The sequence below is a fragment of the Arachis ipaensis genome, chromosome B9 (genome assembly GCF_059453495.1).
Source record: "Arachis ipaensis isolate K30076 ecotype BB chromosome B9, ASM5945349v1, whole genome shotgun sequence".
Classification (NCBI taxonomy): Eukaryota; Viridiplantae; Streptophyta; class Magnoliopsida; order Fabales; family Fabaceae; genus Arachis; species Arachis ipaensis.
Window position 1 is genome coordinate 33,344,209 of NC_142444.1, and position 21,139 is coordinate 33,365,347.

General features: G+C 40.6%; 1 non-coding gene across 1 annotated transcript; it reads left to right on the forward strand.

Annotated features, from left to right (window-relative positions):
- The first annotated feature begins 3,840 nt into the window (after window positions 1-3,840).
- On the forward strand, window positions 3,841-3,947 carry LOC148544231 (small nucleolar RNA R71). The gene has a single exon (XR_015901650.1). It is a non-coding gene; the product is annotated as a small nucleolar RNA R71 (small nucleolar RNA).
- The last annotated feature ends 17,192 nt before the right edge of the window (window positions 3,948-21,139 follow it).

The window sequence follows — 21,139 nt, forward strand, 5'->3', positions numbered from 1 at the left end:
AGTTACCAAGTGATGAAGCACTCTTAAGAACTTATTCATCTAAGCAGATCCTTGGTACAAGAGCACCACAGACACATCCCTCAAGGTTCAAGCCCTTGGTGCCTAGCCTTATTCTTTATTACCTTTCTTTCTTTTTTAACTCTTAGTGTTCTTTTCCTTTTTATTACTGGGATCTTAGTGTTTAGCTAGTCTCATGGGGTGTGTTTCAAGTATATGATTCATGACAGATAGTTGCCTTCCCACCTTGTTGGTGAACCAACTTAGCTAAGTGATTACTACCCCACGAATTTAAGGACTTACTCCACAAATTGAACTCCACTCTGGTCTTTCATAACATCTCTTTTTATTTAGTTTAAAAAGGACAAACATACAATAAGCAAGGTGAAAATGCAGCATGCAACTTGGACCAGCACACATATGAAAAAGGCAATGAAAACTTAAAGACAGAATTGAAAATTCCTAAGCTACTATGGAAGAATGTTCTATTTCATACATGATTTTCCTTATTTAAAACTTGAAAAAGATGGGACAATGAGGGAACTCCACCACCTTTTATTCATGGGATTGCTCATGCTCTCCTTCTTATTTGTCCTCTTTGTGTTTTTCTTGAGTGCTTGAACTCCCACTTCCCTTTCCTTTTCCAATCAACTTTTTCCAGAAGCCAGCATCTTCCATCTTATTTTTTCTACCTTCTCTGTGATTTCAGGGCACTCAGTTTTCTTGACTTGAAAGCCTAGCTCATATATGATCTCATTATCAGCCATCCATCCAAATTGAAGTGCATGGTGAAAGATTCTAAACTTCTTTTCATCAAAAGGGCGTTGCTCCATTGGCTCCTTCACCTTTCTTCTTTTAGAGCTTGATGATGCCATGAGTACGAGTTGATGTGTGAAAGTATTGAGGGGTTGTGGATAAATGGTGGAATTTGGTTGGGTTTGGATATGGTGAGATGAAGGGATTTGGGTTCCGAAGGTGTGAAGTATAAAGAATGGGAATTGGAATGTGAAGGGGGGTATGGACTGGGAATCACTTATATAGGAAAGTGATGAGTGAATAAAAGGTGTGGATTGATGGGGTGGTTGTGTGATGGACGGATGGGGTTTAACAATGGATGAGCACAAGGATCATCAACTTTATGATGGGGTTGGTTCAGTTTCCAAGCTTGTTCTTCTTCCCATGTTGCATGGCAACAATTCCCAATGCAATCTCCTTGAAGACACGTGTATAGTCCTCTCTTTTTGTGGTGGCCAAATCCTCCTTTAATTGTCCCATCAATTCTCCTACAAAATAAAAGAAATATGATTAATAAGATTTTGGAAAGTGGCGGCAAAATTAAAAGAAAAAGAATAACTACTTTTTAAATTTTTTTGTTTCTAGTTACTAATTGTGATTCATGAGTGCAAATCAACTAACCAACTAAATGTCCATGTATGCAACATTGGTGACACCAAACTTAGTTTGTGGCACTGTGGTGTAAGAAGATTTGTTCAAGGTGCTAAGAGTGACATGCTATGAATTGCATTCATGTTCTCTTAGTGTACCTTGAACACCAAACTTGTTCTTCACTATATGTTGCATTTAAGGATATGTCAAAGTTGATTTGAATTTCATGAACCTTGTTTTATTAACTATTTTAAAAGCGTGTAAAACATGGGTTGCCTCCCATAAAGCGCTTCTTTAGCGTCACTAGCTTGACGTTCTGCCTTTTGTCAGGGTGGTTGATGGTGCTTCAGATCTTCTCCTCTTGCAGTAAACCTATATCCATTGGCTTCATCAAGGATCTATACATGTTCTAGGGAGAGAACTTTGTTGATGGTGAAAACCTTGGGTAGCTGAGATGGGATGGTGGGGAGATGAGGTGGGATATCTGGGACGTAAGCTGAGATCACTTTATCCCCTAGAGAGAAACCTTCTGTAAGGATCTTCTTGTTCCTCCATCTCCTTGGTGCCTTCTTCTTTGTTTCTTTTGCTGTTATCCTGCTCTTTGTAGTCTCTTTTCCTAAGGATATTTTGTTGCTGGTCTCATATGATTCTGGTGGTTTTGGCTCCACTTGAGCTTCCTTTAGCTGTGACACTTTCTGGCTGTTTTGTTTATCAACCAAGGGGATTCCCAGGTGTACATTTTGTGCTTCAGTGCTTGTTTCTTCCACCAGTGATTTGTTGTGATTTTCCCTTGATTTCTCGTGTTCCTGGTCTGCTTCTTGTGAGGGTTTGAAGACATTGAATGCGAGTTGTTCATCATGTATCCTCAGTATTAGCTCTCCTCGCTCCACATCTATGAGTGCTCTGGCTGTAGCTAGAAATGGTCTTCCCAATATGATTGGGTGGATGGGACTCTCTTCCATTTCCAATATGACAAAATCTGTGGGGAGAAAATAGTTTCCCACTTTTAACAACACATTTTCAACCACTCCCACTACTTGTTTTTGAGTTTTGTCAGCCAGCCTGATGACTACGTCTGTGGGCATCAACTCATTGATCTGCAGCTTCTTCATTAGAGATAGAGGCATTAAGTTGATGCTTGCTCCCAGGTCACAGAGTCCCTTATCGATCAGTGTTTCTCCTATGGCACAGGGGATGTGAAAACTCCCTGGGTCCTTCCTTTTTGTAGGCAACTCTTTTTGAATGAGAGCACTGCACTCCTTATTCATCACTATTGTTTGTCCTCCCTTGAGTGAGCTTTTCCTGGTTAGCAGCTTCTTCATATACTTAATGTATGAGGGCATTTGTTGGAGGGCCTTGATGAATGGTATGTTTACATGGAGAGATGCAAACATGTCAAGAAACCTTGAGTATATTCTCTTCTCTACACCACCATTGAGTATTTGGGAAAAGGGTGCATAGAGTCTCAGCAGCTCCTTCTGTGTGATTGTGGTTTCTTGATGATTCTCTTCTTGCCTTCCTGCTGATGTATCTTCAGGTTGTTCTAATGGTTTGTTCGGCTCTTCCTCAGTCTCCTTATCACTTATAGTAACCATCTTACAATCTTCCCATCTGACCTTCTTTGCTTCAACTCTCGGATTTTTCTCTATGTCACTTGGGAAGCTATCAGTAGGTTTAGGGATCTTCTCAGAAAGGTATCCCACTTAAAAATCCAGCCTCTTGATAGTGTCTCCCTGGTTCTTAATATTGGCTCGCACCTCCTCCTTGAACACCTTGTTATCTTGGATCTCTTTGCATATGCCTTCAAGCAGAGTTTCAATCCTTGAGAGTCTATCTTCAGATGATGGTGAGTCGAGATTGGAAGGATGAGAAGGGCCATTTTGACTTTGGTATGGATGCTGAGAAGTGTTGTTAGGTGGGTGTTGATAAGACCTCTGTGTGGAGTGTTGGTGAGCTGCATTGTTATTGGGGTTGTGGCGTCTCTGATCTTGGCTTTGATCCTGTTGGTTTCCCCACCCAAAATTTGGGTGGTTCCTCCAACCGGGATTATATGTTTTGGAGTATGGGTCATGGTGCTGCCTAGGTGAATTTCCAATGTAGTTGGCTTGTTCCTGATCACCCCCTGCTTCTTCATTCACTCCTTCTTGAGCTGCTGCTGAGGTGGTGATTGGTGCCACTTGATTCCCTTCCATCTTTTTGGTAAGATCAGCCAACTTCTTGGTAATAAGCTTGTTTTGAGCTAGCAGTGCATCCACATTGTTCAGCTCCATCACTCCTCTAGTGTTGCCTCTTTCAGAAGCATAGAAGTGGTCATTCTCTGCTACAGTCTCAATGACATCTATGGCTTCTTTAATGGTCTTCTTCTTGTTCAGAGATCCCCCGGATGAGTGGTCTACTGCCTTCTTTGATTCATACGAAAGGCCTTCATAGAAAATGTGCAACTGCACCCATTCATTGAACATATCTGGCGGGCATCTTCTTGTCAGGTCCTTAAACCTCTCCCATGCTTCATATAGAGTCTCACCATCTTGCGGCCTGAAGGTTTGTACCTCAGCTCTCAACCTGTTGATTCATTGAGGAGGATAGAATCTTGCCAAGAATTTGTTTACCACGTCTTCTCAGGTTGCTAAACTTTCCTTTGGAAAGGATTCCAGCCATTTAGATGCTTTGTCCTTTAGTCTATAGGTGTCAGGGTGAACACCATTAGACTTCACAGTATCGCATATCCTCAGGAAGGTGGTTAGATGTTGATTGGGGTCTTCTTGGACACTTCCTCTGAATGAACAATTATTTTGAACAAGGGTGATGAGCTGTGACTTTAGTTCAAAGTTGTTGGCATGTATGGTTGGCCTTTGGATGCTACTTCCACAGTTTCCTGGATTTGGGTTGATGTAAGAACCCAGAACTCTTCTCTCTTGTCCAGCCTGATGCACTGGACCTTCTCTGCCATGGTTGTGAGCTTCTTCTCCATGATGGTTCTTCATGTTCTCATCCATATTTGGTTCAAAGTACTTTTCCTCTTCCTCCGCACCAACTACTCATTTTCCTCTTACTTCCCTCCTTAATCTAAGGAAGGTCCTCTCAGGTTCAGAATCAAAGGAAGTTGAAGCCCCGCTTCTTCTCCCTGTCATACAACCAACAAGGCACAAGCAAGGAAATAGATGCAGAAAGTGTTCCTGTTAGAAATACTGTTAGTGTGAGTGATGCAATATATCAAATAGTTAGTGGGTCAGTGAACCAAATATTAAAACAAAATGCAGGTAACACCACTAATGGGTGAAAAGTAAAGGGAACGAAATAACTAAAACTGAAAGTAAATTACTCAGATGAAACTGAATCAAACAAAAGAAAAATGTTCAATCTAGCTATCCACCAATTTAATCATTGTTGATACAAAAATCAATCCCCGGCAACGGCGCCATAAACTTGATGCATCGAAACTTGTCTCTTAACGAATCTCCCTCGGCAAGTATACCGACTTGTCGTCAAGTAATAACTAAAAAAAGAGTGAGGTCGAATCCCACAGGGATTGATTGGTCAAGCAACTTTAATTGGAGAAATGTTCTAGTTGAGCTAAGCAGAATTTGGTTTGAGAGTTAAAGGAAATTAAATGGCGGGAAAGTAAATAACAGAAAATGTAAATGCTGGAAATAAAGAGCTGAAAATTAAATGACGGAAAGTAAATTGTAGAATCTTAAGTGGGAATGGGAAAGATGATCATAAAAGTAATTGGCAGAAATTAAAGAGAATGGGTAAGATCAGAAATGGGGAGTTCATTGGGCTTAGGAGATGTTGCATCCTTCGGATCAAGTTCATTTTCTTCTCTTCCTCAATCAATGCATTCATTGATCTCCTTGGCAATCTTAAGTGATTGAATTCCAATTCCTTGGTAATTCAATCTCTCAAATCTTGATCAATAGCCAATTCCTTGGTCCAATTGCTCATGAGAAGAGATGAGGTATGGTCACTGATTATACCACATGTATTTCCAAATCAAAGTGTGGAAGGATTATACGTCACTATATCCATCCAAACCCCAATTTGGTCCAACATGAGAAAGCATTTCTAGCATGATCTCTTCATTCCTTTTCCAAGGTTCTGAAGAGATCCAAGTATGAATAGCTTCTTTTCCAAGATAACTACTCAATTGGATGAAGATTGAAAGCTTTCTAGTAAAATCAAGAGAAAAGAAAGAAGAAGAATAATGAAAACTATTATTGATCCATCAAATTACAATAGAACTCCCTAACCCAATGAAAGGGGTTTAGCTGTTCATAGCTCTGGGAATGGAAAATAAAGATGGAGAATGCATTCTGAAATGTTAAACTAGAAGTTACAGAGAAAGTAAAAATACAGAGAGTAATTCTAATAGTGCCAAAAAGCTCCCTTCTAGTTCAAAGTTCTTCCTATTTATACTATTCTTCTGATCTTCTAGTTGCTTCTTCAAGTCTTGGATATGGGCCTTTGGATCTTGAGTTGAAGCAGTTATCATCTTCAGTGGGCTTAGCTTTACTTGCAGAGAGAGAGTGTGAAGTAGGCTTGGACTTTAGCTTAGGACGTTAGTGGCGTTAACGTTAAGTGAAAGTGTGGGTTCGAGAACGTTAATGACAATCACATTTTTCACTAACGTTCCCAACCCAAGAATGGTCCTCGTTAACTTCAACGTTAGTGGCACCAATGTGACTACTAACATTGCCTCTTGGTCCTTTGCACACGTTATTGGGGTTTACCTTTTTCAATAACGTTGAGAGTCCCCCCTTTCTCACGTTAGAGTTCACGTTAGTATAACTAACGTGGCTCTTAACGTGAGCACACTTTAGCCTCGAGAGCGTTAGTGACACTTACCTTTGTCACTAACGCTCCAAAACGCCCCTATTCTATGTTAGAGTTCACGTTAATTGCGTTAACTTGGCCTCTAACGTGGTATTGGTAGCCATCCCCAACGTTAGTGACAAAGGTGAGTGTCACTAACGTTGGCTCATTATTCTCTCCTTCACGTTAGCTTCCACGTTAACTGAGTTAACGTGGCAACTAACGTGGCTCAAAGTGGCTCAAAGTGGCTTAGTCCAACGTTAGTGACAAAGGTGAGTGTCACTAACGTTGGCCATTCCTTGCTTCCCCACGTTAGAGTCCACGTTAACTGAGTTAACGTGGCTCTTAACGTGGCCCTTATGAGCTTGGTCCAACGTTAGTGACAAAGGTGAGTGTCACTAACGTTGGCTTCATCTTCTTCTTCCACGTTAGAGTTCACATTAATTGAATTAACGTGACTCTTAACGTGGACAATTGCCACTTTGGAGCGTTAGTGGTACTTACTTTTACCACTAACATTGGAGTTCTACTTCTCTTCCACGTTAGCTTCCACGTTAACATAGTTAACGTGGCAACTAACGTGGGCTATGATGGCTCACGAAGGCGTTAATGGCGATCACTTTTCTCATTAACGTTGCAAGTTAGCCTCCATTCCACGTTAGTGGTCGCGTTAGCTAGACTAACGTGGCTACTAACGTGGTTCTTCCTTGCTTCCTTTGTCCTGAAATCAAGCAATAAAGTGCATCAAAGCTCTAATCCAAGTTATGAGACATGCATCATTCAATTTTGTCATTTAATTCATGCATAATTCTCATGAAATCATGTAAAATTCACAATGTTTGCTTGAATCAAGATGTAAGTGATTATTTACCCAAAACTTGCTTATTTCCTAAGAAAATGCATGAAACTTTCCTAAAACCATAAAGAAAAGGTCAGTGAAACTGGCCAAAATGCCCTAGCATCACCAGTCCAAAGGTTTAGCAAACCGGACTTGTCAGATTGGCTTGATTACCGATAGATGAGACTCATCAGCCATAGGACAAACATACATCATGTGCATATTACTTGATTTACTTGTTTGTGCATTAACTGGGTGTGCCTAAGTGTATTTGCTATGTTAAATGTATATTTGTTACCTGTAGTTCTTGTAACCTTCTTGTGCTTGCCTTTATCTGGTTATTTATCTGTGATATGTTGACGGAGATGGAGGTATGGAGGAAGGGCAGTAGGACTTAGATTTAAGATTAAGTTAGGTTAGGCCCAGATACTCTTCGAAAACCACCCTTTTATGGTTTCCGTATAATACTTTAAGCTTTATAATCTGAGCGTCGGCATTCTCGGATTGCCTCTGGCATTCCCATGACCTTATATCTTATATGTGTGGCACCTTTATCATGCTGAGAACCTCTAGTTCCCACCCTCATACTATGTTGTTGTCTTTCAGATGCAGGTCAAGAGGTACCTCCTTAGGCGTCTGAGCTTCTGAAGCGAAGTGGTTGTCGGGTTACTTTTTGGATTGTATAGTCATACATATACATGTACTTAGTTTTCTCTCTATATAACTTGTTCTTTTTTATTCTCTTAGAGGCTTATGGAGAGACAGGATTTTGTTTATGTAAATTTGGGTATATATATATATGTGTGTGTGTGTGTGTGTGTGTGTGTATATTCTCTGGCCAGTCTTGACTTCGCGGGCTGAGTTAGGAGCTTAATATTTTGTATCTTTGGCCCTCTATTCCTACTTTTATTATCTTATGCTTGATAGTTATAGTTTTCTTAGCACGCAAGTTAACTTGTTTCTTGAGCGTTGCATTTTTATTTCGCGATTTTTATATCATCTATTCTTCAAGGCTCCTAGTATACTATAATTAATTCTGCTATTATATGTAAACATTTTATTTTAGAGGTCGTAATACCACACCACCTCTGTTTTACGGCTTAATCGTAAAGCTCAGTGTGGTAGGGTGTTACATTATGGTATCTGTTTCGAGGGTTACCTGAAACTGTAGGCCGATCTCAGACGAGATCTGCGGTGGTGGCTGGAGCTGTCGTGTCCGACTTGTTGGACCTGGTGGCCGGAGCTGTCGCGTCTGACTTGTTGGACTTGGTGGTGCTGCTGATCCTTCGTCACCGGAGGGTGGTGGTACCTGCAAGAGACTCCGATGCTTAAGTTAGCATGGGTTTTAGGCAGGTTTTTAGTAGAATCAGAGTATGAGTTATACATGGGTGCTTCAGTGTATTTATAGTAGCGTAGGCTGACTAGTGCACAGAATTGTGATCCACACTTTTCACAACTCCGCACAACTAACCAGCAAGTGCACTGGATCATCCAAGTAATACCTTACGTGAGTAAGGGTCGATCCCACAGAGATTGTTGGCTTGAAGCAAGCTATGGGGTTTTGATAATTAAAAGATAAATAAAACATAAAATAAAATAAGATACTTATGTAATTCATTGGTGGGAATTTCAGATAAGCGTGTGGAGATACTTTGTTGCTTCTGAACCTCTGCTTTCCTATTGTCTTCATCCAACCATGCGTGCTCCCTTCCATGGCAAGCTGTATGATCCTCTTAGATGAAAGATACCAGGTACGGTTTCTGCACGGTTAATCAACTGTCAGATTTCTCGTCTCGGATGAAAAATACCAGGTATAGCTACCACACGGCTAATCATCTATCGGTTCTCACTAGCGTCGGAATAGGATCTCTCTATCCTTTTGCATACTGTCACTGCGCCCAACATTCGCGAGTTTGAAGCTCATCTCAGTCATCCCTTCCCAGATCCTACTCGGAATACCACAGACAAGGTTTAGACTTTCTGGATCTCAGGAATGCTGCCAATTGGTTCTAGCCTATACCACGAAGGTTCTAATCTCAGGGATTCGGATGCTCTGTTGTCAGGAGAGGCGATGCAAATCGTGGATTAGAGACCCAAGAGATTATACTCCGGCTGTCGTCCAATGACTATGTTGAACATCATGTAGACCGCTTGTGGTTGTCAGGCACGCGGATCTTGGCTAAGCGAGTAACGAAGATAGTGGGTGATTGTCACGGGTCACCCCTTCATTCTGACTTAACTAAATTAAGTACGAGAGTATATCTTGGAGAATAAGTAAGCGAGAATTGAAAGAGAAACAATAGTACTTGCATTAACTCATGAAGAATAGCAGAGCTCCATGATAAACCATTATTTTATGGTTTATATTGTGTTTAATTGTGTGGTTTTATCAAATCTTTACCCACTTATTCATATGATTAGCATGTATTTACAATTCCTTCCTAAGATTACTCCATGGTTGAAAACTTGCTTACTAGAGACTTTTAATTATGTATTTTAATTCTCTTTTGTTCCATTCGATGCCGTGATCAGTGTGTTAAGTGTTTCAGGCTTTATAGGGCATGAATGACTTGGAGATTGGAGAGGAGGCTTGCAAAAATAGAAGGAACACAAGAAATTAAGGAGATGACCAGCGAGAAGTCACGCGGACGCATGGCTCACGCGACCGCATGAAATGGAGAAATCGGAGTGACGCACTCGCGTGCCTGAAGCGAACGCGTGAATTGGAAGCTGCACGAGTGATGCGAATGCATGGACGACGCGCACGCGTGGCAAGGCAAAACGCTGGATGACGCGAACGCGTGGATGACACAATCGCGTGACGTGCGCCATCTGCAGAATCTGCAGAATTCGCTGGGGGCGATTTTCGGCCATATTTTGACCCAGTTTTTGGCCCAGAAAAGCATATTAGAGACAGGGAACATGCAGAAACCAAGGAGAGATTCATTCTGCATAATTTTAGTTTTTAGATCTGAATTTACTCCTCCTCTAGGTTTTCTCTCTCTACATTCATAGTTCTTAGGATTTTGTTTTTATTGCTTTTTGGATTGGGATATTGAGAAGAGTTATTACCTCCGCCAAGACTTCATTACTCTAGTTTGTTTTCCTTACTTGTCACTTACTCTTTCATATCCTTAATTTATTCAGAGTTACTATTGGATTATTTTTAGAATTTATTAATACAAGAACTATTTTTATTTTTAATTGATCTTTTTGATTATTATTTATCATGTCTTTCTTTATTTCCCCTTCTTATTTTGTGAAGTTTACATTCATAATGAGCGAGTAGTTCCATAACTTGATTGGGAGTTGATTGAAAGGAGGACCTTGAGTTGGAATGCTCGAGAGTAAAATTGTAATTGGATTCATTGTTGGATCGCCCTCTAGTCACTAACACTAATCCTTCCCAAGGGAGAGGATTAGAACTTGTGAATAGAAATAGACTTCCAACTTGTTTGACTTTCCTCTACCTGGTAAAGGATAACTAAGCAGAATAACCTTCAATTATCAATTAATCTTGGGAGAACTCTAACAAGGATAGGCTTTCTGACTAATCTACTCTCGGTAAAGATTTTTATTTAAATTACATAAATTCTCTGATTTAACTTCCTGTTATCAAACTCAAAACCATTTTTGAAAACATCTGATTAATAAAATAGCACATCTTTCTGCAACTTGTTTGGAGACGACCTGGGATTCATACTCCTAGTATTTTAATTCTAATTTTGTGACAACCCTTCTAAATTGATAAGCAGATTTTTGTTGGTTTAGAAATGTACTTGCAACGTATCTCTTATAATAATTTCTTAACCCGCCAATTTTCACCACGTCAATTTTTGGCGCCGTTGCCGGGGAGTTGCAATAGAGTGCTAAGTTATTGATTGGAATTTATTTATTTGCATTTTATTTTATTTTTGCTACTATGAGCTGCATGTTTCTTTCATTAAATAACGCGTTCACTTCTTGATCCAAGCTTGTCAGTATTTGATCCTGAGATTGAAAGAACTATTTCACGTATAAGGCAAGCTCGGCGTCGGTTAGTCCTCTCCGAGGGCGAATCTGAAACGTCACTTAAGGAAGAAACAAGCTCCCTTTCTACTGATTCGGTTGATTTACGTGCACGTGACATGGCAGCACCTAGGAGAGTTACTATCCAGGAAGCTGGAGCCCCTGATTTTACAATGCAACCGTTTCAAGCGCATCACCCAGCAGTGGCTGCAAATTTTGAAATAAAGACTGCACTACTCAACTTGATGCCTAAGTTTCATGGCTTACCTGCTCAAGAGCCTATCAAGCACCTTAGGGATTTCCAAGCAGCCTGTTCTACTATCAGGCGTGATGGTGCAGATGAAACTTCTATTCTGTTAAAAGCCTTCCCATTCTCTCTTGAGGAAAAGGCGAGAGAGTGGTACTACACTCAACCCGCAGCAACTGTTTCTGACTGGGATACGCTTAGAAGAAAATTTTTGGAAAAATTCTTTCCAACTGAAGTTACTGATAAACTGAGGAAAGACATTTCCATGATTGTTCAGGACGAATCCGAGACTCTCTATAAATACTGGAAGCATGCTCCTACCATATGATTGACAAGATAGTGTTGCTCGGCTACGTCACACAGGGCATGAGGCCTCAAGATAAGACCACATTGGAAAGTGCTAGCAATGGGTCTATGAAAAAGTACAAGACCACTGATGAGGCATGGCAATTGATCAGCGACTTAGCTGAATCTACTCGGAATCACAGGCAGAAACAAAGCCGGTCAAAAGCTGTTGCAGAGGTATCCTCTAGCAGAGAGACTACTGCTCTAACTCAGAGTATATGTGAAATGACCAACTTACTGAAGCAGATGCAGTTGAGCCAACAACAAGCTCAGCCTTCTCCACCACAGCAAAGCCAACAGTTGGTTCCACAAAGAATATGCGAGATCTGTGCTGATTATAGCCATTATACTGATGAATGTCCACAGCTCCAGCAGGAAGACAACACTGTGGCAGCCACTCATAACTTCTATGACCGCCCCAATCAAGGATACAATCAAGGTGGCAGCTACAACCATGGATGGTAGGACAATTCCAACCAAGGTTGGAGAGATAATTCTAACTAGGGTTGGAGGGACAACAATAACAGAGGAGGCAGAGACAATCAAGGAAATCAGAGGTGGAATAATAACAACAACAGGCAGCAGAACCAGAACCAGCCTTACAGAGCACCTCACCTGAGACAATCCCAAGGACCACAACACAACCAACAACAAGTTCCTCAGATCACTTATTCTAATTCCTCTTCGAATGACGAGGTGTTTCAGTCCATTGCACAAGGACAAAAGAACGTGGAAAGTTTACTTAACGGTCTAACATCCGCTAAGCTCTCATCTCTCAGATGGGATCATCCAATACTTCAAACACTCAACATGCAAGCTCTAGTGGAATTCCTTCTCAACCCTTACCCAATCCAAAGGGTGGCATCAATGCCATCACCCTAAGGTCCGGAACCACACTGCAAGAAAGGAATCAGGAGGAGCCAAACCCACCAGAACACGCCTCAGCTGAAGAGGTGGTGGAAGTAGAGGATGCTGAAGAGGAGGAGAACATACAAGACATGGTTGAAGAAAAAGAAGCTCAACCACAGAAAGAAGCACCAAAGGATGCAGACGCTGCAGAAAACGCCCTTCCTATTCCATTTCCACAAATTATAAGGAAGCCCAGAAAACAGATGGAACTTGATCCCAAAATGGTAGAAATATTCAAAAAGGTTGAGGTAACTGTTCCCCTTTTTGATGTTATTCAGCAGGTACCTAAATACGCAAAGTTTCTAAAAGATTTATGTATACATAAAGACAAAATTAATGAATTAGAAACTATTCCTTTAGGTAGTTCTATATCTGCTTTAATGGGAGGTATACCTGAGAAGTGTAGTGATCCAGGTCCATGTATGGTTAATTGTACTATTGGAGGTGTGATATTTTCTGACTGCATATGTGATTTAGGAGCGTGTGTTAGTATAATGCCTTTGTCTATATATGATACTTTGAGGCTCCCTCCCTTAAAAAGGTCGGCAACTCATTTTGTGTTAGCAGACAAAAGCATTATTACAGTGGTTGGAATTGATGAATATGTATTAGTGAGCATTAAGAGGCTCACATTTCCCATTGACTTCTATATCCTGGAAATGCCCCCTAAAGACTCAGGAAGGCCATCATCAATCCTGCTTGGAAGACCATTCCTGAAGACTTCAAAGTTCAAGCTGGACGCATTTTCCGGAACTTATTCTTTTGAAATAGATGGCAGAATAGTGAAATTCAGTTTAAATGGAGCTATGGAGCACCCTCCGGATGATCATTCTATCTCCCAGTGTGACATCATAGATGAAACCGTGGCTGAAGTTCACCAGGAGGAATTAGAAGAGAAGTACATAGGGCAAGGTCCAAGTGTAGGGACATTCTCGGAGGACAATGAGAGCACTTTACCATTATCACTAGCTCCGGATGATCCAGAGCCTGACCATGAGCAGAAATTAGAATTAAAGCCCCTCCCTCCACACCTCAAGTATGCTTACCTTGAGGACAAGCAGAAATTTCCAGTTATCATTGCAAGGGAGCTCACTTCTCAACAAGAAGAACAGCTACTCAGTGTGCTGAGGAAACACAAGAAAGCAATTGGATGGAGCCTAGCGGATATAGTGGGCATCAACCCTCAAGTTTGTGAGCACAGAATATTCCTAGAAGAGGGAGAAAAGCCTGTCCGTCAACCTCAAAGAAGACTGAATCCTAACATCTTAGAAGTTGTCAAGAAAGAAGTGACCAGGCTACTTGAAGCAGATATCATTTACCCCATCTCAGATAGCGAATGGGTCAGTCCAGTACAAGTGGTGCCCAAGAAGTCTGGAATCACAACAATAAGAAATGAGCATGGAGAGCTTCTAACAACTAGAGTGCAGAATTCATGGAGAGTTTGCATTGACTATAGGCGTCTCAACCAAGCCACTCGCAAGGATCATTACCCCTTGCCATTCATTGATTAGATGCTTGATCGCCTGTCAGGTAAATCCCATTATTGCTTTTTAGATGGTTATACAGGCTATTTTCAAATTCATATAGTGCCTGAAGATCAGGAAAAGACTACTTTTATATGTCCTTTTGGAACTTATGCTTAGAAAAGAATGCCCTTTGGCTTATGCAATGCACTAGCTACTTTCTAAAGGTGCATGATGAGTCTTTTCTCTGACCTTATTGAGAACTGTATGGAGGTTTTTATGGATGATTTTAGCGTTTATGGTGATTCATTTAGCCTTTGCTTAGATAGTTTATCTAGAGTATTAGATAGATGTGTCAGTACAAACCTTGTGTTGAATTTTGAAAAATGTCACTTTATGGTAAAACAAGGGATTGTACTAGGACATGTTGTGTCTAATACTGGCATTTCTGTAGATCCAGCAAGGGTGGATGTTATTTCTAGTTTACCTTACCCCTCCTCTGTGAGGGAAGTCCGTTCGTTCTTTGACCATGCAGATTTTTACCGGAGATTCATTAAGGACTTTAGTAAGGTAGGACTACCCTTATCCATACTACTGCAGAAAGATATTGAGTTCAAGTTCAGTGAGGATTGCAAACAAGCGTTTGATAAATTGAAGACTGCCCTGACTCAAGCTCCAATTGTGAGAGGACCAGATTGGAGCCAGCCATTTGAAATCTTGTGCGATGCTTCCAATCATGCAGTAGGAGCGGCGTTGGCTCAGTGCGAAGGTAAGGACCCTTTCGTCATTGCTTTTACGTCTAAAACTTTAGACGCTGCTCAGTCTAATTACACTACTACTGAGAAAGAGCTTCTTGCTATTGTTTTTGCTCTGGATAAATTCTGAGCCTATTTACTTGGTGCTAAAGTAGTAGTGTACTCAGACCACGCAGCTCTAAAGTATTTATTAGCTAAAAAGGAGTCCAAACCAAGGCTTATACGTTGGATACTGCTACTACAAGAATTTGATTTAGAAATCAAGGACAGGAGTGGTAACCAGAATCTAGTGGCAGACCACTTGAGTCGCCTTGAGCACATTAAGGATAGCTCCACTCGTATAAATGATAATTTCCCATTCAACAACTTACAAGCAGTATCTGAAGTAGTCCCTTGGTATGCACCTGTAGCTAATTATCTAGTTAGTCGCACTTTTCCTCCAAACTTTACTAAGCATCAAAGAGACAAGCTGAAAAGTGAGTCCAAATATTATATATGGGATGACCCATATTTATGGAGATGTGGCGCTGACCAGGTAATTAGACGGTGTGTGCCTCAATCAGAATTCCAGTCCATTTTAGAGGCCTGCCACTCATCTGAGAGTAGAGGACATTTTGGCCCTCAAAGAACAGCTAGAAAAATTTTAGACTGTGGATTCTGGTGGCCTACTCTTTTTAAAGACGCTGCTGAATTTTGTAAATCTTATTCCCATGCCAAAGGTTTAGTAATATATCCAAGAGGGATGAGATGCCTCAACAGATTATGCTTTTTTGTGAGATTTTTGATGTTTGGGGCATTGACTTCATGGGTCCATTTCCAATTTCTAATGGTTATTTTTATATATTGTTAGCTGTAGATTACGTTTCTAAATGGGTAGAAGCAATTCCTACCCGCACTGATGATGCTAAAACTGTTGTTTCCTTTGTTAGAAACCATATCATTTGTCGCTTTGGATCACCACGAGCAATCGTGAGTGATCAAGGCACCCATTTTTGTAACAGGGGACTAACAGGACTACTGAAGAAGCATGGGATAATTCATAAAGTGGTAACAACCTACCATCCCCAGACTAATGGGCAAGCCGAGGTGTCTAACAGAGAGATAAAGCGTATATTACAGAAGATAGTCAAACCTCATAGAAGAGACTGGAGCACTAGACAACAAGATGCACTCTGGGCATACAGAACAGCATACAAGACACCCATTGGGATGAGTCCCTTCCGCTTAGTTTATGGAAAAGCCTGTCACCTCCCAGTTGAGGTAGAGCACAAAGCCTTTTGGGCAGTGAAGGAGTGCAACATGGGATTTGAGAAAGTTAGAGCTGAAAGGAAGTTGCAACTGCAAGAATTAGAAAGCCTTCGCCTAGAAGCTTAGGAGAACTCAAGACTATACAAGGAAAAGACGAAGGTTGTGCATGATAAGCACATCAAGAGGAGAGAGTTCCAACCTGGGGACTTAGTCCTCCTTTACAACTCTAGACTGAGGCTCATGCCAGGCAAGTTGAGATCAAGATGGGAAGGTCCATATAGAGTAGAGAAGGCTGAGCCATACGGAGTTTTCCACCTGAGTCATCCTTCAAGCTATGAATTCATCAAAGTTAATGGACATCGCTTAAAGCTATATCATGGTGAGAAGGCGACAAAAAACAAGGAGTTAGAGATCTTCCTCTTGGAGGATCAACCCACAGCAGAAGACTGAGCTAGTGGAGCGTCCAACTTAAGGACGTTAAAGTAAAGTGCTGGGTGGAAGACAACCAACCATGGTATGATCGTTCCTTTCTTTCTTCTTAGTTTTCTTTTTCAATAACTCTTCTCATTATTAGCACATTTAGTTTGCATCTTCATTTGCACAATTGCATATAAAAAAAAGCGAAAGGAGGAAAGCGGCATGCGACACGACAGCGTCACCGACGCGTCCGCGTCATATCGGCCCTGGGAAGCAAAAGCAAACTTAACAGAAAGTCATGCGAGAGCGTGGCTGGAGGCGTGCCTTTGGCATAAATTGACCCACGCGACCGCGTCATTGACGCGTCTGCGTCATTTGCGAAAAATGCCTCCTACGCGAACGCGTCACCCACGCAAACGCGTGGCCTGAAAATCGGCGTAAAACGGGGTGCATGGCAGCAAGTTGCGATAGAATGGGGCTGGAATAGTGCTAGACGCACAAGCCCTAACACGCGAACGCGTGTCCCACGTGTCCGCGTTGTATTCCAATCTTGGCCAATCACGCGATCGCGTCCACCACGCGAACGCGTCACCCTGAAATTTGGCAGCAATGAGTTTCGAATAGAGAGTTGTGCGAACGCGAGGCTGCCCTCACGCCAGTAGCACAGAACGAGTCACGCGTCCGCGTGACCAACGCCTCCGCGTCGATTCATATAAGTGCCATTCACGCGAACGCGTACCCCACGCATCCGCGTCGCTAGCGCCGCACAACATATCCACATCTGCCAAAATATCTTATCTTTCTCTTCCCCAAATCCTACTTTTTCTTTTCGCTTCTTATTTCTTTCTTCCCCTTTCTTCCTTCTTCCTTCTTTCTCACTTTCTACTCTCTCTCTCTCTCTCTAACCACCATTATCAAGGTTTTTCTTTTCTTCTTCCCTCCTTACCTTTCTATTCTTCTTCTTATTTTTATGTTTTCTTCTTCTTTTCTTTTTCTTTTCACTTTCATTATCCATGTTTTCTTTTTCTTTCTTTTTCTTTTAATTGGTGTTGGAAATTTATTAGGGTCATTATTATTCCTTATGATTTGCTTGTGGATTGTTAAGGAATTGTTTGGCAATTATATATTAATTTTATAGGGTTGCTTGCATGTTCAATTTAATATTTTCAATAGCTTATTTACCATGCAGGCTATGTGTTTGTGAAAATGCCCGTATGGCATTATGCACTGTTTTTTGATATCTTTTATTCTACTACTCTAAATGCTTGCTTTTCACAAAATCCTTTTTATATTATATTATTTAAATATAATTGTTATTACAAACAGGTTATTAGTTTGAAAGGCTTGGTAATCTAACTTGGACATTGAATGCTTGATCTATGCTACTCGTGCCTTTGCCGGCATGCCAATAAACACCTTGCATTTTATTGTCATCATATGCACTTGTTATATTTCCATTGATGATTTTTCACATGTAGTCATGACCATGTGTTAACATCATTCATTTTTAATGTGCATTGATTACCACATTTCCCGTTCTCTTCCTTGCTCTATCCCTTTGAATTCAAGCTACTTTCTTTTTCCCTTTTCAGGATGGCCACCAAGAAAGGAAATTAGAAAGCTACTCCCAAACCACCAGCGAGGAGAGGAACAAAATGAGCATTAGTGGCAGAGCCATCTTCAAATGCAGATAAGCCCTCAACAAAAAAAATTAAGAGGATTATAAAGGTTGATGAAAAAGAGAAAGCCTTCCCAGCAAAGGACACTGCGCGATTTACCAACCGCTACTGTGAGCAGATGTTCCCCATCCTGGCAGAAAGGAGTTACAACAACGAATACCTTCTTATCCTTTCGACCCGTATTGCTGAATTTGTTGAGCCACAAATTGAACGAAGACAATGGGGATTCCTACAGAGACAGCCACGGCAGGTTAATCTTTCCTGTGTAGTTGAGTTCTACTCTAATTTCCACCTGCCAACCCTGCAGTCTGTCTATGCCCGTCAGAAGCAAGTCCCCATTACAGAAGAGGCCATTCAACAAGCTCTAGATCTCCCCCTACTCCAGAAAGCCTGGACGCATTTCAAGAAGCCTCACTCAAGCGCCAGACGTACCAATTTGATTGGGACGCTGTTCTCAAAGTTATCGCACTACCTGGCAGCAGATGGATTTATGGATACCATCGTTCCCGACCTAAGGGAATATCGGCTTCTGCACTTACCTTGGAGGCCCGCGTATGGGCACAGATTATGTCCCATTACGTATTTTTGAGCATTCATGAGTCCTCCTTCACTGCAGACATGGCCGTTCTACTATGGTGCATCCTTACAGACTAGCCTCTAAACCTACCAAGACACATCCGGAGTGCCATGGGACACGTACAAATCGCAGGCAACTTACCTTTTCCCGCCTTGGTCTCAGATCTTATCTCAGCAGCCAGAGTCTCCTACAGAGCTGGAGACACCAAAGCCATGCTCCCACGGGATGATCAGTACGTCCCTAACGGAAAATATATCAGACCTCCAGCAGCCACTACAAGCCAGCCTACTAAACGGGCTGAAGACATTCCTCCTTCAACACCACAAGCACCTACAACAAACCAACTGCTCCATTAGATACTTGAGAGGTTAGATTGACAGGAACACAAAGCAAAGCTAAGAGAGCGCCGTAACAAGCGCCGATTCACATACCTCAAGGAGCTACTTATGGGAAAATACAAAGACCCAGACACCCCGGACTCCACTTCATTTACCAGCACAGGGAGCCATGACGGTCCCGACTGTGGAGATACTGCTACCAGCCCACCTTTGTTCCTGACAGATGGTACCGAGGACAGTGCAAAGCCTTGAGTGTGGGGAGGTCAGTTAGTACCTGACTTCCAGAGGAAATTTCTCTTCCTTAACATCAATAAAATAGGATATTTAGTTAGTTTTTCAATTTTTTTGTTTTAGAATGTGATAGATTACATAGTAATAGGTTAGTTGCATGCATGTCCTACTTGATTAAAAAGATAATAAGTTTCTTCTAAGACCCTATTTTTAGAACAAAATTTCACTAATTTTAATCAAAACTTTTATGTTAAATTTGCTTGAAGTTATATTTGGAACATAGTTTAAAAAGCTAAGAACACACAAGCCGTAAGATTTGAGCTCAGTTACATGGTTACATTATTTAACCATCAATATTTTATTCTTGTGTGTTTACTTCTCTATGATTGTAATCTATATTTTGTTTCATCTTATATTTCCAATGTTTAATATATTTATATGCTTGCATATGATTGAGGCCATTATTTGTTTAGCTCACTTATCCAAATTAAGCCTAGCCCTTAAGTTACCTTTGTTAGCCACTTTGAACCTTTAAATCCCATTTGTTCTGTACATTACCACATCACTAGCCTTAAGCGGAAAAATAATTATATATCCCAATTGAATCTTTGGTTAGCTTGAGATAGAATTGTGTGTCAATTAAGTATGGAAAGATTGTGGGAACAAAAGATAATAAGGGAATGTGTCATGATAACATAATGGGAATTTGGGTACCTACTCATGTGAAACTATAAAAATAAAAAAATAAAAAAATCCATGTGCATTGATAAGCTATGTTTATTTTCATGTTAAAAACAAAATGAATATATATATATATATATATATATATATATATATATATATAAATTATTTATAATATTTTAGTAAATAAGGGGACAAAATTACCCCAATACTAAGTTAAAATTCAAAGATCAATGCACATGTGATAAAATTAAAATAAAAGTTGATACATGAATATGGAATGTGAAAGGGAAATTTTGGGTAGCTAGGTGTGAAATTTAAGTTATATAGAATATATATATGTGTTAGGTGAAAGCTTAGGTTAATTAAAGATTCAATTTATAAGCTTACTTAGCCATATATGTACCCTTACCCTTACCTTGGCCCCATTACAACCTTGAAAAGACTTCATGATGTTTGAATTGGTACATTAAATGTTGTTGATTGGTTAGGTGAAGAACAAAAAAATTAGAGAGCATGATTAGAGAAGGATAGAGTGATTACCCTATACACTAGAAAGATTAGAGTGTACATACATCATTAGTGAGGGTTCAATGCTTGAATTCTACGTTTCCTGCTTTCATGAGCAACCTTCTTGCATTTTTATCTGTTGTTACTGTATAAGAATTGAATTAGTGGAATTTGATTTGTGATTGTCTTGAAGAGCTTATTTACTTTTAACCAAGTGGACAAGAATCATATAGTTGCATTCATATGTATAGGTTGCATTGCATTGCATGAGTTTTACATGTTCCTACTCGTTTATTTTATCTCCTTCAACTAAGCATGAGGACATGCTAATGTTTAAGTGTGGGAAGGTTGATAAACCATTATTTTATGGTTTATATTGTGTTTAATTGTGTGATTTTATCAAATCTTTACCCACTTATTCATATGATTAGCATGTATTTACAATTCCTTCCCAAGATTACTCCATGGTTGAGAACTTGCTTCCTAGAAAGTTTTAATTATTTATTTTAATTCTCCTTTATTCCATTCGATGCTGTGATCCGTGTGTTAAGTGTTTCAGGCTTTATAGGGCATGAATGACTTGGAGATTGGAGAGGAGGCTTGCAAAAATGGAAGGAACACAAGAAATTAAGAAGATGACCAGCGAGAAGCGATGCGGACGCATGGCTCACGCGACCGCACAAAATGGAGAAATCGGA